The sequence below is a fragment of the Lepidochelys kempii genome, chromosome 6 (genome assembly GCF_965140265.1).
Source record: "Lepidochelys kempii isolate rLepKem1 chromosome 6, rLepKem1.hap2, whole genome shotgun sequence".
NCBI lineage: Eukaryota > Metazoa > Chordata > Testudines > Cheloniidae > Lepidochelys > Lepidochelys kempii.
The window spans coordinates 22,373,181-22,399,428 of record NC_133261.1 but is presented as its reverse complement, the minus strand read 5'-3'; the positions used below and the strand labels follow the sequence as shown (position 1 = coordinate 22,399,428).

The 26,248-nt window shown below is 42.7% G+C and overlaps 1 protein-coding gene across 1 annotated transcript in view; it reads right to left on the bottom strand.

Annotated features, from left to right (window-relative positions):
• The window catches only part of LOC140912546 (uncharacterized), a 178,145-nt gene that overhangs the window by 77,441 nt on the left and 74,456 nt on the right, over nt 1-26,248 (bottom strand). The window contains exon 2 of the mRNA XM_073347095.1: nt 3,247-3,553. The gene's annotated coding sequence lies outside the window, so the exon portion shown is untranslated. The remainder of the gene's footprint in view (nt 1-3,246; nt 3,554-26,248) is intronic.

Sequence of the window (26,248 nt, the reverse complement as noted above, 5' to 3'; positions counted from 1 at the left end):
TAGCACATACCAATTATTTAATTTTTTTAATTATTTTACACACAATCTGATACCATGGGCAATTTTAGTGTCATCAGTAGAAAAGCCACATTCACCAATTACAGCACATGAAATTGATCAAATGTTTGAAATTCCTTAAGCAAACTGCAATATACAGCATTATAGAAGATATTCTAATTACATCTATTTACAAAGAACAAGTTACTGAAAGAATTTGTGTCACATATAAGAAAACAATCGTGACTTCATAGTACTAAAAATATTAAATTAAAAATAGTGTTACAAACCCTTATCAACCAAAAATCAATAAGTAACTTCTTACAAGAACTTTGACAAATCCGGCTTTTAATTGACATCCTAGTTTATATCAGAGAAACTCCTGCTAGGAAGCAAGAATAAAAATTTAATTTATTCAGACAGCATCCACCATCATGAGATACTGAAACAGGAACAGGGATTTCTAGAAACTATTTTAAAAACACCATCCAACATATAATTTGTAAACGTTTATCTGTCTAAAGTATAAATTAATCCCTGCAATTTTCTTTTGAAGAACATGCCTAATAAAGCTGGCCTCTGCCATTTAATAAGTGGAAAGTCTTACAGATCATTTATTTTTGCAGAGAAAAGAAAGAGATCCATAGCGAACAAGGCAGATCTGTATTCTTCAGCAGTCTCACACAATTGCTACCCTTCTCCGGTAAAACAATAACTGTCACTTGTAAAGCTGTTATTAGCTATAACCGAGTGATTAACACATTTGCGTGCCATGGAATAAACACAGCCATGTAAAGCAACAGTACAATGCATGAGATGCTAACTACTGCAATTAAAAAACAGCTAACTGAGCATAAGGCTAATAGAGGCTAAAATGCCCAGATGTGGTTTTATCGAAGTACAGAAAACAGACCTTCATACGCTTCTGGTCACCGTAGACATTAATTCACAACAAGAGCAAATAATACAAGTTGGTGAGATTCTCTCTGACTGAGGGATGTACTCTCTTTAAGGCAAGCTTACTACCAAACCGGTGTTCCTACAGGAGCTCTAGACTTGTAACGGAATAACCTCAGATTCAGAAAATCCTTCAAACCAGTAGTGGAATAGTTGAACTATTATATATACACACACAGTATATATAAAAGGAACAAAGCGCAAAATCTGTTTAGACTCCAAATGCAACCATGTGTTGGGTACCTAGTGATACTCAGACTTCAGTGGTTCAGCAGTCAAATTAGTGATCAAAATTACCTAAAAGAGCCACAGAAGTGTGAATTCATTGTTTCGTTTACTATAATACTATTCATATTTAAATAATATGATGGGAAATATTTAATTTTCATATATATATAAATTCTCTCAGCAAATAAGTTAATAACTTAGTGCAAGTTGACAACTTAATTGGTTAACAGAATAAAAGCATCCTGACTGGTTAATAATTAAATCATAGTGTTTTAATATGTGCTGAAAAGAGCCACAGAAGACATTAAAGAGCCACTTGCAGCTCACAAGCTGCAGTCTGAGTATCACTGTTTTAGTGTATAGCCTAGAATAGATCTTATCTGTGTTTCAGAATGAGATTAAAGCCTTTAAGGATCTAGCCATGTCTCACCAGAAAGGCACTACACACCTGGTATGTTGCTAGCATAGTCTGGGAAAGGTTATGAACAGAGCAGCAGGAAATAAGGGTTGTGGCTGCCTGTGAGAAACATGAAAGTATTCAACTACATGGCGAGCTTCTGCTTCTCCTGAGACCACTACCTTTATAGCAAGCATCAGAAACATTTCCTCTACACAGATTTGTAAGACACACTTTCTCTTCAGTTTTGTTATGGGCCTACCTGTTAGCATTGCTCTAATTGTAAAGGTTGTCTCGGTATTTTTATTAGAAAACCTGGATGAGATGTTCAAACGCCAACGAGGGGATTTAGCCACAGAATTCTCAGGGTAGGTCTACACAAGCAGATGACATCAGCGAGGCTTTACCGATGCAGCTGTGCCTCTGTAACACGTCTGGTGAAGAAGCTGTATGCCGATAGGAGGACGCTCTCCCATCAGCACAATTACTCCACCGCCGTGAGAGGCAGAAGCTATGTTGGTGGAAGAGCATCTCCCACCAAAATAGTGCCGGTATGAACAGTGCTTAGGTCTGTAACTTGCGTCGCTCGAAGAGGGTCTTTTTCACATCCCTGAGCAATGTAAATTAGATGGACTTAAGCGGCGGTGTAGACCTGTCCTTATTGTGGTTAAATCCCCTAGGTAAATCTGAAAGTCTCAACCCCTACTTTTAAGACATTTCCACATCCTGGACACTAAAGTTTTGGTTGGAGCTGAAACTTCAACATCCCCCATGGTACCAGGACTTTTGGGTCACATGCCCCAGCAGCTCCCCAACCCCATCCATCACAACTGGACATGAAGCTATAATATTGAGTGTGTGGGTGCTTCAGCCACATAAATCATCCACACCACAACAGCATGCCAAACCTGAGAAACCTGTTTTAACCAAATTCTGGCCATTGTTAAGTTACAGGGGAGCAAAAAAAGGAAAATTCTGGTTTCAAATACTCTCTTAAGGATGGTTATCACTTTAGGGAAGTCAGTAGCATCTAGAGGGATGAACTCCTAAGAAACAGAAGATCCTGTTTTCATGGAAATGTGGCTGACCACCACCAACATCACACAAATGCAAGGAGAAAGACAAGTAAGAATTTCAAAAAGCACTTATCGGGCTAAGGAGCACAAGTCCAACTGACTTTTCTTGACACTTGTGCTCCTAAGTTCTCTCAGGCACTTTTGAAACTCTCACCCACAGACTATGAAAAATACCTTTATAGACCCACACACCCAATCTACATCTATATGTGGCTCATAAAAGCACCTGTTCCAATAATGTTACTAACAATGTAAGTTAAGTGGTGTAGGGAATTAGTGGTTTCTGGAGATGAGTTTAAATCCTGTCTAGGGTTACAGGCAAAAGTTAGCATAGTGGTCTCATTTAGTATCCATTTATACACATCACAAGGCAACACAGCTAGCATACCTAGCAGTGTTTTACAAGGCCCAAAACCAGAACAGCAAGGAAAAGACTAAGATGTTCAGATATCTGAGAAGAATCATGCACTACGAGTGATTTCAGCTAATTCATTTAGTTCTTTCAGAAGCACCAGTTTCACACTTGATTTTAAAATTTAGAAAAAAGGTGGCACAGAAATGCAATACAAACTTAAGCCAAGTTGGCCTTACCTGAGCTGGATATTAGGTTCTGTGCTACATCAGTTCAGGCTAAGTTGCCCTCTCCCCATCGGGCCCATCTGGTAGAAAATATTTCCAGTTCCAAAATGTTCACCTTCATGACCCTTAGAATTTTCTGTCCTAAGCGGAAACCTCCAGACTATCCAAGCTCTGCTCGCTTTCAGTATCACTCTGACACTCTCAAATCAATGCAGCGTCATCTGTCTCCGGTGTGCCCCCACACAAGCGGTCACTGCAGCAGGGAAATGCAACGTCAGAAGCTGTCACTATACAGACTCTCTTCCCTCTACCAGGCTCACTGCAAAGAAAACAAGAAGAGGTCCATCAGCTTTCTATTTCTTGCACCACGCATATATTTTTGTCATAAAATCAGTATCGGTTTGCAAACAAAAAAAAGTGTTAAAATTCTGTTTACGTGAACACCCAAGTAAATACACTCAGGGCTTGGCTGTACCATGGGGGTTACAATGGATGTAACCCTGTAGTGCAAATGCTATGGGGAAGTTACTACAGCAACAGAAGGAGTTCTTCTATCCTGGTAGTAACCCCACCTCCCAGAGGTATGTCTACATTCCAATTAAACACCCACAGCTAGCCCATGTCAGCTGACTCAGGCTCATGGAGCTGTAAAATTGCAGTGCACACACTTGGGCGGGAGCCCAAGCTCTGGGATCCTCCCCGCCTTGCGGTGTCCGAGAGCTCAGGCTCCAGCCTGAGCCCGAACGTCCACATTGCAATTTTATAGCCCAGCAGCCCGAGTCAGCTGACATGGGTCAGCTAAAGACGTTTTATTGCAGTGCAGAAATAGCAATTGTAGCTAGGTTAACAAAAAACGCTGCTGTTGACCCAGCTACATCTACACTGGAAGGTAGAAGCTGTGGCATCATAGCTATGTCTCCCAGGCCTCATGATCACTATACCGTGACCACTTTGTACAACATTTCAAGGGTGTAAACCACCAAAGAGGAAAGGAAGCACTTAGGGTGGTACAAGGGACCATAAAAACAGTGGTGCTGAAACTGAGCAAATGAGGATTAAGGCTGAGTTGTCATGAACATTTCCTAAGCCGCACAGTCTGAGACACTGTGGAGTAGTCTCCCAAAGGAAACTTAGGGAGCTACATGGCTCAGGTTATTGAAGAGCGTGGGCTGGACTAAGCAATGGCAAAAATACCAAAGGGAGAATCCTGAACTGGCCAAGGGGGATGGGTTACATGCCTCACTAGGTCTTCTCCATTTCCAGTGTTTGCTTCTTTGTGGATGCACAGGACCTAGATATGTTTGTGCATCCAAACAGCTGTTAAAGCCAGTGGGCAGTGATGCAGTCGCTCAGCCAGAAATTTCACAAAGCAGCGGGCACACAATTGACCATACGTTTAGATCTTAATGGCAACACACACAACCAAATTATTTAAAACAGTTATGACCTCATTTTGCTCAGTTTGGTTTCATTTTATTCATAACATATTCTGTGGTCATTTTTGAAAACTGAGCGGCTCAAATTTTGCTATTCTCCCTTCCAGTTTGAGATTCCAGTCATGTCCTGATTTCAGTGCTGCTGCATAGAAAAAATGCCCAACACTGCTTTATATTAATGGAGAGATCTCGCCTTGTTGAATTGCATTTTGTTTAGGATTAGGATGGAATTGTGTGATCTGACCAGACATTCTGGGTGAAGTAAAATGCAGTCAATGGGCCTACAGCCACATGATGTCATTTATTTATGCAGAGAAGCTCAGTTCAAACACACCTCATTTTCAGTGGGGTCCTGTGTTTTACCCCATTTTCTAGCTTGGTTGACAGATTTATGAGGGCAAGTGGATTTACCTGGAGGTCTCAAAGCGAGTTAACCCATGGAGACGGTAGGCAGACATATACTATACAACGTCACCCTCAGTTTTCCTGCAGGAAAACACAAGACCCTCCAAAGCCCTTTGCTGCTCTAATTCGTTATCCCACACTGTTAACGAGCGAACAGTGCTAATGGAAAAACCAAACTGATTTCCCAACACTAGCAGCTGCTACCAGTTATATTTTAGATGGAATAATCTTGGCCATTTGCTGACAGCTAAACACAATGAAGCCCAATGGTACACAGGGATTATCTGTCATCCAAACGTTACAGGAAATTGTTGTTAGTCCTTCATCCTGCAATATTCTCTCAAAGACATCAAAAAAAGTTATGAAAGCTGTTAGATTGCAACCTGTGGTATGCACAGCACACAGAACTTTAAAGGCTGATTAGAATTTTCCAGCTGAGAATCTCTAAACTATTTTCCAATCACTAACTAGGCTTTGAAAGTGGTTTTCAAATAAATAAATAAATAAATACAGAGAGAGAGAGACAGACAGACATTGAATTAAACCATGTATTCCTGCGCAGTAGAATGCAGTACCTTCACTTGACTTGGATTTTGTAAAATGGCTACCGCAGCAAATTGTTTATCAGGGCAGCTCAAGACATTTCTTCCATTAGGGAAAAAAAAATACTCTCAGCATTGGCAGCAAAAGCAGCAGTAGCAGGGGGCTTGGAAAGGGGAATAATCTGAATAATTCCGAGAAAATTTACAGGTTTGTAGTTCTTACCTCAAATAATTCAGAAAAAGTTGTTTTTGCAGGCATAAAACTGCCCATTTGTCACAGAGTGTGACGTTTCTACATGAAATTGACAAGCCACCTCAAGGGGAAAATTTATGATTCCGGCCAGGAGGGGATGTAAAGTCCACTTTCAGTATGAAAAGGCTGAATTAACGGTGTGACTCCACTTCTGAGCTCATTCACAAATACTTGTGAACACACTTCAAAGCATTTAAAACCCCAACATTCACAAGGCCCTTTGTGATACTTCCCTTTCATGTCTCTCCAACCATGCTACAGCCCAAGATGTAATGACCAAAAAACAAACAAATAATCTAGAACAGTTTATACATTCCTCCTCTGAGTTGGTTGCATTTATTTGTGAGTAGTCCTTTGTATGGTGAGTGTAGACAGGTATAAAAAACATAGTCAGCACAGAAAGCACTTTGGAAAATTTTAATCACACTAATAATCTTTTTCTGTAAGATGGCAATCATAATGGTAGGTGAGAACCTACAACCAATAAGCTACCAGGCAACAAATTTCAAATCTGCCTCCCCCTCAAACATCTCCTATGCTTATAATTCACTCCCATTTTCCATTGCAGTGGGGAAGGAGGAGGACGACGACGAACTTTAGAATGTGAACTGAAGATCATCAGATTCAGGCCATCTCAGAACAAGGATTGCAGGAGAGGGAAGAAAGAAAAATACAATTAAAAAATGGCGAGGTTCATACAGAGAACACCCAGTAGCAGCATCCTCTTGTTTATATCATCGAGGCTCCAGCTTGAGTGCCTCTGCTGATCTTAACTGTGGTAGTATGGCATGGGGAAAGAGATGGCTTTAAATCAGGGGTGGCCAACCTGTGGCTTCAGAGCCGCATGCGGCTCTTCAGAAGTTAATATGCAGTTCCTTGTATAGGCACCGACTTTGGGGCTGGAGCTCCTGGCGCCAACTTTCCAATGTGCCAGGGGGTGCTAACTGCTCAACCCCTGATTCTGCCACAAGCCCTGCCCCCACTCCACCCCTTCCCGCCCCCTCCCCTGAGCCTGCCGTGCCCTCACTCCTCCCCTCTACCCCACAGAGCCTCCTGCACGCCACAAAACAGCTGATCGGGAGTTGCTGATCGGCGGGGCTGCTAGTGGGCAGGGGGCGCTGGGAGCGACAGGAGCTGATGGGGGGCTGCTGATGTATTACTGTGGTTCTTAGGCAATGTACATGAGGAAATTCTAGCTTCTTTTCAGGCTCAGATTGGCCACCCCTGCTTTAAATGAAAGCTAGACTCTTCAAGTAGAACTGCTAGGTTCTTGCTGAGAGAATCCTACAACAATTCTTCCGCAGCTTCTGTTTTTAGACCTCGTAGAGAACAAACAAATACCCAAAAAACTTTGTTGTTTTTTTTTGCCCAGAACTTGTCCTTCAGTTGATGAGAGTTTTAGATATGGATTTTTTGTAGCCTCATTATATAAAATGATTTCTACTTGACCCCACTAAAACATAATAATCAGACTGGAAAAAGCAGAAGATTACAAGTTTTTGGGAAACACTCAAGAGACTTTTTCTTCCACTAATGTCTGCCAAAAAAAAAATAAAAGACAGTGAAACCGAAAAGAATTCCCCTCTCCCCACGCACACCCTTTTTTGGAATGAAAAATGCATATTTTACTGGGAAGGAACTGTATAAATATGACCTTTAGAAGTCAGATTCTTCTTGCTTAAGACAGGATGAGAAATAAATCAAAATTTCTGTAATTGCAAACTTAAGCCAGCTGTAATATTATCCATTCTTCATTAGGTACTAGACCATGTGCCCGAGGAATGCAAACACGTCAGACAAATACAAAGTGAGACTGGCGATTTATTTACTAGAACATCCACCAAGCGTTTTAAGCGTTCATTATATAAACGAGCAACGTGAATTAGACATAGCTACTTCACATCTTCAGTGCCAACTGCAAATTTGTAAGCATCAAGTCATAACCTACACTGGCCTTTTGTCTGCCAGCTCACACACACCCAACTATTTAATCTCATCTAACACAGGGGAATAATGAGAGGCAAGTAAATTGGCAGAGAGTCTTCCAAAACCACACACACACTTCCCAGAATGCATTCCTCCCCTAGATCTACTTCTCCACTCTCGTGAGTCCACACCAAATGGGTCATATTACTTCCCCCAAAATCCCAACTCATGTAATTTGCATGTGACTGCACAGAGCAGCATCTAGTAACATAGAAACTTTCACTGTAATAGTTCCTTTTCCTACACAGTCTACCTGCTTTTTCCTTCCATAACTGAACACACAATTAGATGTGCCTGGCTTCAGCCACTTACAGGCTGCTCAACCACAATGAATCACTAAGTGATGTGACAGCCATGAACTGGCTAACACCTATGATTAAAATTGGGCCCTCCAGAACTAAATGTGTGAATCTACACAGCTTGCACTAAAGAGCCAGGCTCTCTGGTTGAGCGCTGTAACAGACTCTCATCCCGTGTGGATCAGGCTACTGAGGGGGACATTTACACACTGAAGAGGGTGGTACTGGCATTCCCAAGATACCCAACTCCTGACATCTCAGATACACTGGTCTCTTGTGGTTAAGTAGGGGACTATCATACAGCAGCTGGGAAGAACAGCCCAACAGAAAAAAAAAATGCATACGTACCCAAAACATGCCATCTCCTATACTCAAGGGAGGACTTTCACTACAGAAAGCAAAAATAAATTAATGTCGCCAGAATCTTGAGCCCCTTTTACGACTAGTGGGTCTGTTTACCTTTAGAAAGGAGGCCATTAAGAGGGACATGATGCAAGTATATAAAATACTTAGTGGTACAGAGGAAGTAGATTGGGGGCATCAGTTTCCCTGGTCTCAGAATACAAGAAACTGGCTTACAGTCAATGGGAAATTCAAAAACTGGTAAGAGGAAATAGTTTAATCACACCTAGTGTGAAAAAGTGTCAAACGTGTTGGCATGGGACATTATGGAGGCCAAGAATTTAGCAAGGTTCAAAAAGGGATTAGATTTTTAGATGGATATCAAGAATTTAGAGTTATAATAATTCATGACAATAGAAGTTTTGGGAGGGCTATTAAACTTTGTGTTTCAGAGTTTAAGCCACTCTGCTTAACAGAGATCAGAAAGAGATCAATGAGGGGTGCAGATCAGTCCACAGGTACTTACTGCTGGGTTTACACACCATCTTACGCGGCATGCGGTTTTGCCCACAGTCAGCAACAGGGCACTGGACTACATGGACCACTGCTCTGATCCAGTCTGGCAATTATATTCCTATGAAAATATATATTTTAAATTAGCTTTTCCCCTAAAAGCCATCCTCATTCTTCAAACAAGACCTTAAAGGGATTAATAATCAATGATGTATGCCAAGAATGGATCCCACATACTCAAAATATCATATTCATTTTCTAGTCCAAAAAGTATATTTTCATGTTTGGCTGCCTCTTCTGAAGACAATTTTTTTTTTCTGGAAATACCTTGGATTTCCATTGCCTTGATATTACTACTCTGGCTACCAATATGCTGATTCTGATTAATGCTCTTCTTTTTAAACCCCAACTAATCATATCAAGTAACAGAAAATTTAAGAGAAACCTGAAGTGTTAAATCCAAGATTTGACTCGTGCTGAGAAATGAGCTTCCAAAATTCTGCAATCTTAGTATATCCCTGAAATATATAGCATCAGCATATGAGAATCTTCAGAATTCTTAAAACTACTATTTCAACAATTTTTGGCCTGCTATAAATCCTAAAATTGCTAGAATTGAAAAATCAGAAAAAATTATTTCTTTTTTGGTGTATTTTGAGCAAATGAAGCCCTTTTGGACTACGCAGGGGAAACAGTTAAATGAATTAAATACAATAAATCAATTTCTCTTGTTTTTTGTGTGGCTCTTCCATACAGCAAAAGGAGAGAAATGACTGTCTAAAAATATAGGAAAATGTGGCTATAAAATGACAAAATCTGGCAGAGGAACTGAAGGACAGATATAGCAGTTACCTAATTTATTTTTTAAACTGACAAAATGTCAGTAGTGTATTTGCCAAGCAGAGAATTCTGTTAAGCACAACTCAAACCTAAACCCTATATTATTTTGTTTTGTTTTTTTTAAACTTAAAACAACCTTGGCCAAGAGTACCTTACGACTAATGCCTGGTATTGACCAGCATTTTAAAGCAATGGCAGCAAAAGCTGTTAACAATCCTCAGCTAGGGCAGGCAGATCTGGTGATTTAATTGTTTCTGAAAAATATGAAGACTACATCTACCTTTCCCAGAGAAGAAAGAGGGCTTAAACTTTTAGATTCTGCTGAACAGAACATACTGAAGTTTCGAGGCATGGGATGATATCACAATACTGAACGTATCTTTTAAACAAATATGCAATGGTACTGCATGGCTCAGATGGGTGGAACTACAAAGGCTTCAAGACTGATGTGTTAACATCCAAGGAACTGAAAGTCACTACCATCAGATGGCAGCTGAGGTGACCTTTGTGAAATGAGTAAGCATCTCAACCCCATATCACAAATTGGTACCCTAAGTGGGATTGAGTTTCTGAAGATGGAACTCTCCCTCTCACCCCTAATATCAGAAAGCAGGTACATTAGTGTGGCAGACAGGGTTAGGGGTTAAGGCAATTTGTACTCAAGCTACCTGCGCTGTGTCTGTTCAGGATATAAAGACAACTTGTAGCGAGTCTGATGAAAACACGGTAAGTCGATGGGCAAGCGCTCACCCATCAACTTAATTAATCCACCTCAATGAGAGGCGGAAGCTATGTCAATGGGAGAGCTTCTCCCATCAACATAGCGCGGTGTAGACACCACTTTAAGTCGATGCAACTTACAATGAATCAAGTTATGCAGCTTATGTAACTTAACTAGTGTAACTTGCATCAGCCTTCAGCGTTTGTGCAGACAAAGCCTAAGGCAGTAAATTCAGCACCATTTGCCAGCAGCAAACATTTTTTAAAATATTAAAAACATGTATTTGGCATTTTGTGCATTTCTTAATTAAACACCACCTCTGAGGCTCCAGGCAAGGTTTATTCATATCATATGCTGCTGTCTCCCCACCTCCCACAAACTTCATAAGGATCTCGCCCCTGCTGTGTTAGCACTTTATTTCTGTTGGCAACTGCCAGTTTGTGCATTTACAAATGCACAGTGAAGTCAGAGGTTGAGAGTTGAAGGAGAAGGTGCCCTCTCTTTTCACAACACCTTGAGAGAGGGAGTGCAACAGCGACATTGAAGCAGGGTTTACAGATCATAGGATCCCCTATCATCCTGCTAGCAGATGGTTCTCTTTCTATATACTAGAAAACTGTCAGCCCGAGAAACTTCCCAGCTCCTCAAGGCAAACGGCCCTTTGGCTGTCTTAATAAAACATCTCTGTTGCTAGGTCTGCAGGAATAGAAATGGATTACAGAACACAACACAAAAACAGATCTGTACTGTTACTGCCTGAGGCTGTTAACCCTCCTCTGAAGCACTGTGTGCAGGCTTAGTCTCTGTGCCCCAGGAAAGCTATTATTGCCTGGGAGAGTGGGTAATATGGGGCTGGTACTAGTTTTAACCACTGGGAGAGAGGAGACAACTATGAAGTGACCTGATGTAGCATTTTAAAACATTAACGGATTGACAAAGATGACAAATTACATGACCACTTTAGAGATGTTTGTATCTGTGAGAGGTTCACACAAGTAAGAAACTAGGAGTAAAATAGAGAACTCTAGCAAAACCACCTCACATAAACAGTAATAAAACAGAGTAATTTAGCAGGGAAGGCCACTGAAGCAAAGCGTATGAGTTTAATCACGACATTGCGGGGGGAGGGGGAAGGGGGGGAGTGGAAGAGGCTACTGAGGAGTCTTGGAGAGAAAGAAAAACAATGGCTAAATATTTATTTGTAATCCAGTACTAAAATATCCTATGCCCCAATGTCCCTACCTCTCTTCACAGGCCATTCAAAACTAATATGAACCAGAAACTTAGGTTTGCTAGGCCAGATATTCCCCACCCCTTGTTTTGAAGAATGTATTATGATCACAGACTTGTAGACTGGACAAAGAAAAAAAAATCCATCTTCACATGTGGCCTAAAACAGGATTTGAACTCAGTACACTAGCCCCCTAAACTCCTCATTATACAGAATGAAAAAGGCCCATATCTCTCAGCAAGTATCTGTGCTGCTCACTGTGCCTGAATTCCTGCTAGGAGCTGGATGACTGCAATGAATTCTGCTTATAACTGCAGCTCTCGGGAGGCAGGCAGCCGTGCCACTTGAGCAGAGAACAGCTCTAAAAGCTCCATGACAAGATTCTTGCGACTTACTGCCAATGGACCATTAAAAAATATTTCCCAATATTCCCAGCTGGTCACTGCTCCCCAAAGACCTCCTACCCAACTCCCACTGTAAAAAAGAAGGGAATTATCAGACACGTAGACAGTAGTGAGCTGGAGCCGGAGCCGGTTCGCGCAAACTGGTTGTTAAATTTTGAAGCAGTTTTAGAGCCGGTTGTCAACCTGCTTCCCTGCAGGGGGTGCTGAGGCTTTGATGGGCTCCAGCCGAGAAGTGATTTAATTCCTCCTCCAGCCGCCGGGGGTGCTGTGCTGCGGGAGCCATGTGGGCTGCCGCCTGGCCCTGAGCACAAGCCCTGTTACCTCTGCTGCTCCCCCAACCCCTGGCCCTGGGGTTCCCGCTGCTGCCTGGTGGGTCCCCTGCCGCAACCCCCCGCTGCCTGCAGCCAGCCCCTACCTCTAGTCAGCCCCTGCCCTGTCTCCAGCCAGCCCCACACCCCCTTGCCTCCAGCCAACCCCGCCACCCCCTGCCCTGCCTGCAGCCAGCCCCGCACTCCCAGCCTCCAGCTAGCCCTGCCCCATGCCCCTGTCTACAGCTGGCCCCACGTCCACTGGTGCCCTGCAGTTCCCAGGGCAGTAACCCTGCACAGCTGCTTCAATGAGGGGGGCAGGGAAAGCTGGGACCCACACGTGTCCACCCTAGGGTGACCAGACAGCAAGTGTGAAAAATCAGGACAGGGGGTGGGGGTAATAGGAGCCTATATAAGAAAAAGACCCCAAAATCGGGACATCTGGTCACCCTGACACACCCCCAGGGAGTGGCGGGGACCCACAGATGTGAAACGGAGCTCATTTCTATTTCAGGCCCATCTTTTTAAAAAAAAAAACTTTAGGCAGGGTTAACATACACCCGTATTTTCCCGGACACGTCAGGCTCTTTGGTTCTTAAAACTGCTGCCCGGGAGGAATTTTTGAATTTTAAAAATTCCTCCCGGGAAAATACGGACGTATGATAACTCTGTTGGTACAAAAAATACATACTGGGGCACATCCCTTAAATCAGAACTTTTTATAGGGAACCGGTTGTTATGATTTTGGCAGCTCATCACTGCACGTAGATGAATACATGACAAAGAATCAACATGGCTTTTGAAGGGGAAATCATGCACCACCAATCTGTTAGAATTCTCTGAGGGTGTCAACAAACATGTAGACAAGGGTGATCCACTGGATATAGTGTACTTGGACTTTCAGAAAGCCTTTGACAAAGTCCCTCACCACAGGCTCTTAAGCAAAATAAGGAGTCATGGGATAAGAGGGAAGGTCCTCTCACAGGTCAGTAATTGGTTAAAAGATCAGAGACAAAGGTAGAAAAACACTGTACGTTTTCCCAGTGCTGCTAGAAGCTGAAAGATAGGGGGTAGATCACTAGATAATTGCTCTGTTCTTTTCACTCCCTCTGAAGCATCTGGCACTGGCCACTGTCAGAGACATGGTACGGGGCTAGACGGACCATTGGTCTGACCCAGCCATCTGACCTGTCTGCTAGTTACTTTGGGGGAGGGCGGGGGGGAGGCAAATGTAAGGCTGTCTAGCCTGTGACTTGTTTAGTCTGGAAAGTGCTAGGTAAAGCTATCAGGACTAGCTGAGCACCTCAACACTTACAGAGATATAAAGGAATGACGTCTGCTCTTCTCAAAGAAAAAATAATAATAATAAAAAACTTTTCCCAAAGGATCCCTGCGGTATGTAAAGCTAAGAGAAGGCAACTTCACTTATTTCCACAGGGAAACCAAAGAACACAGGAGCTGCAGGGAACTAGTGAGAGCCTATAGACTCTCTCGGTATCTCATAATGTCTTTTTCCCCTCAGAATAAACCTTAAATTATCTGGAGAGTTGGGATGGACAAATTGGAGAAAGTCCAGACGAGAGTAACAAAAGTGATAAAAGGTATAGAAAACCTGACCTATGAGGAAGGGTTAAAAAAAGTGGTCATGTTTAGTCTCAAGAGCAGACAGAAGGGCGGGACCTGATAAGTCTTCAATTATATTAAGGGCTGCTCTAAAGAGGACTGTGATGAATTGTTCTCCATGTCCAGTGAAGGTAGGACAAGAAGCAATGGGCTTCATCTGCAGCAAGCCTGGTCTACACTAGGAAATTAGTTGGGTTTAACTACATCACCCAGAGGACGTGAAAAATCCACACACCTGAACAAGACAATTAAACCGATCTATTACCTCTGTTGTACAGTGTTAGGTTGACGGGAGAATTCTCCAGTCAACCTAGCCATCACCTCTCAGGGTGGTGGATTACCTACACCGACAGGAGAATCCCTCCCATTAGCCTAGGTGGCGTCTTCACTGGAGCACTACAGCAGCACCAGTGCAGCATTTGAAGCGTAGACGAGCCCTTAGGTTAGATATTAGAAAACACTTTAACAATAAAGGTAGCTAAGCTCTCCAACAGACCTTCCAAGGAAGTTGTGGAATCCCCATCATTGGAGGTTTTTAAACAACAGGTTACTCAGCACCTGTCAGGGATGGTCTAGGTTTACGTGGTCCTTCCACAGCACAGGAGGCTGGACTTGAGGACTTTTCAAGGTCCCTTCCAGGCCCTCCTTTCTCTAAGTCATCTGTCATGGCAACTATGTCTCCAGCACTCTAGGTCTCTCCTTTTTCTCCCTCTAAAGAATGATATGTTAAAATATACAAAGTAAATATCCTTCAATCAAACTATAATAAGTTGTCAAGCGGTTATTTTTGTTACTTTGCTGATTTGTAAAGTTCAATCATTATCTACGGAAATATTTTTGGGGCAGTTTTTGGGTGTACAGTGAAATTGATATTTACCAATAAAAATCTAATCCTTCTAAGCCTCCCTATAAACTGTTGATTTGTTGCTGTGTGCAGTGTTGGACACAATTCAGCTGTGCTAACCAAGTGGTAAGAGACAGGTGAGTAGTGTGGGAGCAGAGCTGGGCAGGAAAAGCCACAAGAAAGTGGCAGGCAGAGAGGATACTGGATTGGAAGTGCAGTCTAGTCTCTAGAGGTAGTTTTGCCAGCTGTTGAGTACAGAAGGTTCAATCCAGGGAGACAAGAGGTTTGTGAGGAAGTTGAGAAGGCCTCCAAGACCTGTAGAGCTAAGGGAGAGCTTGGAGAAGCAGGATCAACAGAGCAGTAGCAATGGCCAGGACTTGACATGTAGGGCAAATGACACAGGAGAGTAAAGTGGATCTGGGAGAATAGATCACAGAATCACAGTGGCATGCTGGAACCAACATGTTACAAAAATTATAGATCATACCGTAAAAGCAATCTACCTTCTAAATCTTATTTTTCAGAAGTCTCTCCAAGCATCATCATCAAAAAAAACATGCTTGAAGACCCAAAACAGGGAACATAGAAGAGTAGGGTTGCCAGTCTGATTTTAGACTGGAATGCCTGGTTGAAAAGGGATCCTCTCAGCTCCTATCGGCATCGCCGACCAGGCCATTAAAAATCCGGTCAGTGGTGCAGCAGGGGCCTGGGGCTAAGGCAGGCTCCCTACCTGCCCTGGCTCCGCGCTGCTCCCGGAAGTGGCCGCAAGGTCCCTGTGGCTCCTAGGCACTAGGGTGGCCAGGGATTGGGAGGCTCCACATGCTGCCCCCGCCCTAAATGCCGGCTCCACAGCTCCCATTGGCTGGGAACCATGACCAATGGGAGCTGTGAGAGGTGGTGCCTGCAGGCACGAAGGCAGTGTGCACGGCACAGTCACCTGGCCACCCCTGCACCTAGAGGCTGCAGGGACTTGGCGGCCACTTCCTCAGAGCCGCGGTAAGCACTGCCGGGACCCCACACCCCCCAAGCTCCTGGCCCAGCCTGGAGTCCCCTCCCGTACCCCAAATCCTTCATCCCCAACCCCAGCCGGAGCCCTCTCCCCCACTCCTCCTCCCCAAGCCCCTCATCTCCAGCCCCACCCCAGAGACCATACCCCCTCCCCCAGCCCCGTGAAAGTGAGTGAGGGTGGGGAAGAGTGAGTGAGCAGGAGGATGGAGTGAGCGGGGGTAGGGCCTCAGATAAGGGGCGGGGCAGGGGTGTTCAGTTTTGTGTGATTAGAAAGTTAGCAACCCTACAGAAGAGAGCTTGAGACTGCAGAGGATCCATTTCTCTCACATAATTATAGTTTTCCATATCCTCAGCATTTCTAGTGACTGTACAGTAATAAATGTGGGATAAAGCAATTCAGCGGGGACCAGATGTGCACTCCCTACAGTAGGGTTGTTTTCCACTTAAATTTTCAACTTAAATAAAGCTGTCTGGGGGTGGGTGGAAATATGTAAGGAAGGGCTAGATGGAGATGAACTGTTCTCAGATGACTAAAAATTTCTCCCTTAGCTTTTACAGTAGATGAGTCACTGTGTAGTACATACAAGGCACAGACAAAGACAGGCACTTGGTAAGTAAAATGACAAAGATAGGCACCCTGAGTGACGCTTCACCTATGGCTAGAGATCTATATCTCTATATCCGGAAGATGAATCTTCTGTTCCTTTAGCCCAGCATAAACAGAGTCTACCAAACTCTTCCCCTGCTTGACTAATGGAACACTGCCTGTAAGAATAAGTGGCAGTGTTTTACATACACCACTTTCTTCAACAGGGTAAAGAAAAGTTAGTCCCGGTACCAACTGTGCTGTCTAAAGGTGAAGACGGTGACTGAGGTGCTCTGGATTACATACAGGGCTCAGATACAGGATAAGCTCAACTAAAATATATTGATGGTTTATCCCAAAAGCTGCCCATTTACCTACTGAAACAGAAATCAGGTTTGGAAGAGGTCAAGTTTGGTCTAAGGAGATACTTCTGGGGCCGATAATCTTGTTTGTTTACAGGCCTTATTTGATAGCTCTGTGTTGCTATGTAAATGCATACACTATTGCCTCCAATTACTCCCAGCTTCCATGCATTCCAAATTCTAAAATCAGAGGCCAATCCTGAAAGGTGCTGAGCACTTGTCCTGTAATATGTTGCTCTCCCTCAACTGCCATGGACTTAGCTCTTTGCAGAAGGAGCTCAGTACTTTGCTGGATTATGTCCTAAATGATCAACAGTAAATGAGCAAGAAGGTGATTGACAACAGTGGGTGGAATTTTGGTTGGAAATGTGCACAGAAAAGGGTTTGATTTTGTTTTTTAAAGAAAGCACAAGCTAACAGATGGGGGGAAAGCTCCACAGTCTTCTGTTGGAACTATCACTGAAGGCTTTCAACTGAGACTTTGAAATATTTAAAAAAGAAGGGAAAGGTATTTTAGAGAGAGCTGGTTTGTTCTTAATAATCAGATTGCAGAATCACTATGATCAGTCTCTTTCTAAATGGAATTACGTAAGCAAGTCCCATAGTTAAGCTTCCCCTCTATTAAAAAGAAAAAACTATTTCCCAGCACTGAATTTTTTAGAGCTTGGTCTGGTTGTTTATACACACAGCAGGAGTCAGATTTTGAATCAATAATATGCCGCCTAACAATGCAGATCATTTTCAAGGGACAGAGCGAGCTCAGACAAAGCTCCCATTTGGAGAGCTGCTGACCAGAGATCAACCTTGTTTTTCCCCTCAAACCTAATGTTGGCTTGCTCATAACTCCGGAGACACCTGTGAAGTTCCCAATGAGATTTAATGGTAGAATACGCTGCAATATAGCTAAGAATCATGTACCATCCTTCCCTAGATAATTTAACCTTGGAAGATCACCTCAGGGGCATCAGTTCCACTAGTGGAGTAGGTGACTAAACTGGCTAACAGATTGTTTTACACTGGTACATTTTTATTTATTGTTTTTATATAAATGGGTTGTTTGTTCACACCCACATCTGTTGTATTGGCCCAAAGTAAGCAGGAACTCTAGCGTCATTATCATTTCCTAGCTCATTTGACACAGGCCCTCAAACTACTCAGTCGCATGAACTGGGAAAGCTTGGTCTCATGGCCTAGAAGGAGGATCTCAAACCCATTGCCACCATGTTGGCAATCTCAGAAGAGAGTCTGAGAACTCAGGGCTTGTCTACATTACCCGCTGGATCAACAGGCAGCGATTTATCCAGCGGGGGTCGATTTATCGTGTCTAGACTAGACACGATAAATCAACCCCCGAGCGCTATCCCGTCGACTCAGGTACTCCACCAGGGCGAGAGGCACAGGCGGAGTCGACAGGAAAGTGTCAGCCATCGACTTACCACAGTGAAGACACCACAGTAAGTAGATCTAAGTATGTCTACTTCAGCTAGATTATTCACATAGCTGAAACTGCATAACTTAGATCGATCCCCCCCACCTCAGTGTAGACCAGGCCTGAATAAGAATGGAGACACCTTCCTAGAAGCAATTCAATCATAGTGGGAGGGCAACACCTTACATGTAGGTGTATGAGTGTATGGCTTAAAAATGCTCTTTGGTTCTGCAACACATGAAAGGCAATATGCTTATATGGCATACTGGGCTGCTACCATCACACTGGTCAGCAGTAACATTAAGATCTACAAAGATGTCAGTCTATTTCAAGTAGATCAACCAAAAGGTTGTAGTTTAAGTTCAGATTATTTATTTCTCTTTCCCACTTCCTAAGCACCACAGGACCACAAACATCAAATTGTGGATTCTTATCCAAGAACAGTGCTCACTTTCCCAAGACAGGAATACCAGGATCATGACTGGTAGAAGCAGGAATTGTGGAAATTGACTCTTTGCCTTTGCATTTTAGGGTATTCCCCCCCATTAAATCCTCCTTTAGACTACCACTGCACATGTAATAATGGGTTACTGGTCTCCGGATTTGCAGCTAAAATAGTCTACTGCTCCAAGACTGCAAAAGGACTAATGCAGCAGGTGGGCTGAGGGATGAACCATGCAGCATTCTACAGAGGCTAAGAAAGAGGTGTCCAGTGAGGATAGTAATCAGTCTCCTCTGCAGCACCACAACATATAATGCACGATCAACCACTGAGGTCATTCCCACTTCTTTCCATTGAAAAACGAAGTATTGTGCTGCTGCTCACCGTTACCACAAAACACTTGGCCTTTCAGGGTGTGTGTCTCACCTCCCTCCTTATAAAGTGTTTTTGGGGGGAGATACCAATTGCAGTAAAATCGTGTGTTACACCTTCAAACCGGCAGCATACAACTCGGTTCAAGCATTTTACCATTACAGTAACTGACAAAATATCCCTTGGCAACAAGCAATCCAGCCAAGGCAGAACAGTGCACCAGATTCAAAATTATCTTCCTGTCTACTTTCCTGGTAAGGAATTTCACTGCAATCTTACATGAATTGCAGAGGAAGAGTTCTTTTCAGAACCCACACTGTCTTATGAAGAAAAGGAGTACTTGTGGCACCTTAGAGACTAACCAATTTATCTGAGCATAAGCTTTCGTGAGCTACAGCTCAAAGTGAGTTGTAGCTCACGAAAGCTTATGGTCAAATAAAATTGATTAGTCTCTAAGGTGCACAAGTACTCCTTTTCTTTTTGCGAATACAGACTAACACGGCTGTTACTCTGAAAACTGTCTTATGAGCAACTCTACACTGAACAAGGCCACAGATGTGCCTGGGGTCCTTGTTTTGTAGAGCACACAGTCTCAGGTATGATAATCTCCCTAACCTTGCTTTGTTCTGTAGTTCTCAACATAATACTTACCCTGAGCACATCTTCCTTCCTTCCTCCCAGCCCCACACCACGACATTTCTTTACTTAGGTCATCTGAAACCCATCAGCTTTGCTCTTGTCTCAGTATAGGGGCATGTGCTCTCATACCAAAAGGGCTGAGTACACTAGACCTGCATCGCTCCAGCCTGAGCAGCCATACCAAGATCAGGCCCTAGAAATTAAACCTAAGTCTCAAGTCGATAAAGTCATTACAGGTCCATGGAAAGTTGCAGCAGGTGCATTTTCATCTGAGCCAGAGATTTTGCTTGGGCTCAGACTTCTGGAAAACTTGTCATTTTTCTTTACTTAAGAAAAACTCTCCACAAGATGACATGCCAAAATACACAGCTAAGCTGAGTCTAGGAAGTATTTCATATGATGATTAAAATAGAATGGGCAGCGTGCACAAGTGACAACTTGCTAACAGTGTCAGGAATGGGAAAAGTGTTCCCTATTAACCCCCACTCCCCAACACAAAAATATATGGATTTTTTGCTCTGTACTAGGTTAAATGCCCACCACCACACAGGGACTGGTTCTGAGTCTGGTTCTGTTCAATATCTTCTCTATGCCATTATCTAAATCACTGATGAGTACACTTATAAAGTTTGCGGATGATACGAAGGTGGGAGGGGTTGCAAGTGCTTTGGAGTATAGGATTAAAATTCAAAACGATCTGGACAAAGTGGAAAAATGGTCTAAGTAAATAGGATGAAATTAGGAAGGAACAATCAGTTGCACACATACAAAATGGGAAATGACTGCCTAGGAAGGAGTACTGCAGAAAGGGATCTGGGGGTCACAGTGGACCACAAGCTAAACATGAGTCAACAGTGTAACACGGTTGCAAAAAAAGCAAACATCATTCCAGGATGTATTAGCAGGAGTGTTGTAAGCAAGACATAAGAAGAAATTCTTCTTTTCTACTCTGTGCTGATTCGGTCTCAACTGGAGTATTGTGTCCAGTTCTAGGCGCCACATTTCAGGAAAGATGGGGACATACTGGAGAAAGTCCAGAGAAGAGCAACAAAAATGATTAAAGGTCTAGAAAACATGACGTATGAAGGAAGATTGAAAAAATTGGGTTTGTTTAGTCTGGAGAAGAGAAGACTGACAGGGGACATGATAAGTGTTCAAGTACATAAATGGTTGTTACAAGGAGGGGGGTGAAAAATTGTTCTCATTAACCTCTGAGGTAGGACAAGAAGCAATAGGCTTACATTGCAGCAAAGGGAAGTTTAGTTTGGACATTAGAAAAAGCTTCCTGTCAAGGTGGTTAAGCACTGGAATAAATTGCCTAGAGAGGTTGTGGAATCTCCATTATTGGGGATTTTTAAGAGCAGGTTAGACAAACACCTGTCAGGGATGGTCTAGATAATACTTAGTCCTGCCTTAAGTGCAGGGGACTGGACTGGACGACCTTGAGCTCCCTACACTTCTACGATACTATGATTATTGTAAGGCTTCTTTAGGTTTCCTGCAACCATGCCACCTTGTGCTGCAATTATGCTAAACCTCAAACTGTGACAGGACAGCAGTTACATACAAAACATCTAAAGAGTTGCAGGAAGTGGTGTTGATGATTCAGTAGGAGATATTCTTCTGACTGACTCAGAACTGGACCTGTGACCAAGTGTGGTATTAGAAGGGTGTACTGTTGACAGTGTCCTATTTTTTAACAGAAGCAAAATCAAGAACCTGAGCACTTGTGGTCACTAAAGATACTATGACACCTTTTTAAGTGTTGGGATGTAACCCTCAGCCTCCTGGTCAAATTTTAACTGCAAGAATTACATTATACCTCCCTGAATTCCTCTTATTTCAGCTGGTTTTCATATTCACTTGCTGCCTTAAACGGTGATAATAAATTATGCTAAATATCTGACACTTTCACCTGAGTGCAGTAGTGGACAAAGCGATCTGATTGGAACGTGTATGAGTGTTTGCTCAGATTCTTCAAAACGAAAGGCACAATTATAAACTTAAGTTCACCATCAATGGACCTGAAGTATTTGACTCTCGTAGGTAGCAGCCTAATAGAAGTGGCAAGAATACAGGATAGGATTATGCTAAAAGAACCCTAAATGTCTTTCTTTGATTAAAAAAGGCATGAGTTTCACATTTGTCTGGAAGACAGCATCAGACTTTGAATAAAAATACTCCAATTAGGAAAACCATGCTTGCAAAGAACTCTTTGCATTCAGTGCACACTCAAATCACTAAAGAGTTATCCAGAAGGCTGTCCATTGTCACCAAACTTATTTATATTTCACAGTAAATATATGGGGCTCTTCATAGAAGACCTGGGAGGCAAGGGACTACCCTACACAGGAACTGGATCATGATCTATACATTCCCACTTCCCACAACCTCTTACCCTAAGAGTTACATTTAAAATGTTTTTTAGAGGAAAGGTTTATTTTATTTTATTTTCTACAATTCCAGTAAGCAGCAGAAGTGACATTAACCAGAGACTTTAAGATAGATCGAATAAGGAACCTATAATCATTCTAGACTTAATTTTTATTTTTAAAGGGAACTGACAGCTCTCTGAAATAACTTCTCATAGACAATTACTTTATCCCAGTCTGGGGAAAGAATGTTAAAACAATCTCTAATGGCCAACTAATCCACTTCTATTTTATGACATTGTCTGACAGAGATCTCTTAGCTGAACTATGGTTTTACTGTATTCACTGAAATGGAAACATATAATGCCCTTCTATTTTTTACATTCACTTTAGTAGGACTTATCACACAGTACTCATCAAATGCAAGCAAAATGAAGCTTCTCAACATACTAAATTTGCAGTTTACTTTTAAAAGCACAACTATTTCCGGTTAGATAACCACAAAGATAGTATCAGCAGCCTAAACTCCAAGAGCACTTTTCTCACTCATCAAGTGAAGTCTTTTTAAAAAGCCTTTCTAATGCCATCTCCATATTCCCTAAGAAAGGAAATTTTCAGTGCTCTCACCTGCTCCCAATGATCTATGCTTGCAATTCAAGTTGCAGATGTAAGGAGAGAAACATAGCAGCCTTAGGACTGATGGAGAAGGCCTTGAGGTTTTATACAGGAACTTGACTACTATCTGTATCATCTCAGCAAAACTTTTGCATGAAAACTCCATCTCTCTACACACAGCTGGTTACAGACAAAGTCAGCACACAGAGACTGAAGAAATTTAAATGGGTCTTTTCTCTGTGCAAGTTCTAGCTCCAGGAGATGCAATTTAAAGAAGCTAAGCCAAACTATCATTGTTATTATTCAGTATTAGAAATGAGAGGTCACAGCACAGCAAAGACAAGAAGGTAGATACTGCCTGAAATGTCTGAAACGGACACCCACACTTCAGGGATGAAGTTAATCAGCCACTCACTTTTCACTATTAATAGAAGCTTTATTCAAAATGTTATTAGATCATGTTATTTTCTTTTCAGGTTTGCAGATGCTAGGTTCAGGCTGCTCTTTATTACCAGTGTTTGAAAATTGAACCCTTCCTTTCAATCAACAGACACGAAATGAGAGGTTTCAGGAAACAGCAGTAGAAGCAGTTATGAAGAGACCTGTTGGCTGCCTGCTGCCTGGAAGATCCAGTTTTTAAGACTGTCTGAATCGAGCATCTGCAAACCATAAAAGAAAATTATTTAAACGATCTAAACTTTGCAAGCTACAGCTTCTTGGGATACCAGGATATTTTGTCTGCATATAGTACACACAAAAGTCACTACTAAGTTGAACAGGCGGTCTTTGTAAAGGGGATTTTTCAAAGCAGAGCATACCAAAGCAGAGAAAGAAGGGACAATGCCATGACTGGGTTAGTAAGAGTGGAGTAGGCAACATGAACAAGTAAACAAATAGTGGCAAAGGAAACTGGTGAACGACTGTGCTGGAAACCTCAACTTGTCTTATTTAAAACCTAGGCTAGACAAAGGACCGAAAGACATTGCATTGTGGATGGGCTAGATAACTCATTTGATCTTTCCCACTTCTAATTTTATAATTCCCTACCCTCTTATATAAAGATGATACTTGAGAATGGTACGTCCTATGGATTAGAGAACACCCTGAGAAAACATCACTGTACTGTCCCACAGGGACTCCACAGGACACTAGTACTAGCAGGTCATAGGGCCTATTGCTCAATATTCTTTTTTTCAGCTGCATCCTGGAAATGGCGTGGGTTTTATAAATACTGGCACAGGCATGGAAACATGATGAGCTGCAGCCTGTCATTAGGTGTGAAATTGCAGAGCAAATCTATTCATTTAACAGATTTACTCTTTAGCAAGCATTTGTTTTCAAAGGAATGCATTTGGCCTAACTTTATAAATTAATACCCAACGAGCCTTGTTCATTTCCTAGGATTCTCTGCCTTAACAAGTCCTGTAACAGTTCTGCATGATTAACTAACTTACATTTGTCTGACAGGTTTCAGAGTAACAGCCATGTTAGTCTGTATTCGCAAAAAGAAAAGGAGTACTTGTGGCACCTTAGAGACTGACCAATTTATTTGAGCATGAGCTTTCGTGAGCTACAGCTCACTTCATCGGATGCATACCGTGGAAACTGCAGCAGACTTTATATACACACAGAGAATATGAAACAATACCTCCTCCCACCCCACTGTCCTGCTGGTAATAGCTGTAGCTCACGAAAGCTTATGCTCAAATAAATTGGTTAGTCTCTAAGGTGCCACAAGTACTCCTTTTCTATTTGTCTGACAGTTAAAGTGTCTGCTTTACCCCCTCCCTCTAGGAACTCAAGTATTCAGTGTTAATATCTGCACTGTAATAGCGCCTCTAAGCCCCAGCAGGACTCTACTCCCCATTGTGCAAGGCACTGTACACACGCACAATGAAAAGCTAGTCCCTGCCCATGAAAAAGTACAATGTTGGTTGTAAGCTTATTCTTACCATTAAACAACTGTATGCCAAGGCCAGCAGTGCAGTTCTCGTCAATGGCACAATAGGAGAGTGGTTTCACACCACCGTTGGAGTCCGACAAGGCTGCCTTCTTTTGCCCACACTATTCAACATCTACTTGGAGCGCATAATGACTGATGCCCTAGATTATCACATATGGACAGTCAGAATTGGGGGGCAAACAATCTCAAATCTTCGGTTCGCTAATGACATTATGGCCTGGCAGGCAGCGAAGATGATCTTGCCAACCTTGTGAAATGATTGGATGAAACCTCCGCAAAATATGGCATGGAAATCAGTGCAGAGAAAACCAAACTGATGACAGACAAATGTGATGGGATAAGCTCACATATCACTGTCAGTGGACAAGAGCTGGAGACAGTGAAACAGGTCAAGAATTTGCGGGCAATCGTCACTGATGAAGGATCCAAGGCAGAAATTCAGTCAAGAACTGCGCAAGCAGCAGCAGCAATGGCAAAGCTAAAGCCAATTTGGAGGAATAAGAACATCTCCCTGGAATCCAAACTGAAACTGATGCACGTACTGGTCATCTCCATTTTTCTGTATGAGTGCGAAACATGGACCCTTACAGTAGAACTTGAATGGAAAATACAGGTGGTAGAGATGAGATGCTTCCATAAAATCCTGGGCATCTCCTACTTCGACCACATCACTAACAAAGAGGTCCACAACATCACCCGATGCGCTGGGTCATATGAAAACCTCCTGACAACCATGAAGAAGCGCAAGCTGAAGTGGTACGGCCATGTAACAAGATCATCTGGCCTATCCAAGATCATCCTCCAAGGGACAGTACAGGGGAAGTGAAGAAGAGGTAGACAGAAGAAGAGATGGACTGACAACATAAAAGAGTGGACAGAAATGGACTTCGCAGAGACTCAAGCACTTAGACAATTGTCAGGGGTGGAGACAATTGGCTGATTGCTCATCAATGATGGTGCCCCAACGACCAATGCAGTTATGGGAGTAGTGTGGTGGTGGTGATGGTGATATGAGTGCTAATGACAAAACCCCATCCTTAACTTTCCTCAGTTACTCCAAGAAGGCAGCAGTTACAGATATCCATTGCCCGTAATAGTAGGGCAGTTCAACTATGGGCTGAGCAAGTGCAGAATGGTGGTAGAATGTGCCTTTGGATGTTTTGCTGACTAGGTCAGACCTCAGCGCAACCAACATTCCCATTGTTATTGCTGTTTCCTGTGTTCTCCATAATATCTGAGAGAGTAAGGGGAGACGTTGATGGTGGGGTGGGAGGTTGAGGCAAATCGCCTGGCATCCCATTTTGAGCAGCCAGACACCAGGGAGATTAGAAGAGCACAGCAAGGCGTGCTGCGCATCAGAGAGGCTTTGAAAACCAGTTTCATGACTGGCCAGGCTTCAGCATGACAGTTGTGTGTGTTTCTCCTTGATGCAAACCTGCCCCTTTTGTTGATTTTAATTCCCTGTAAGCCAACCACCCT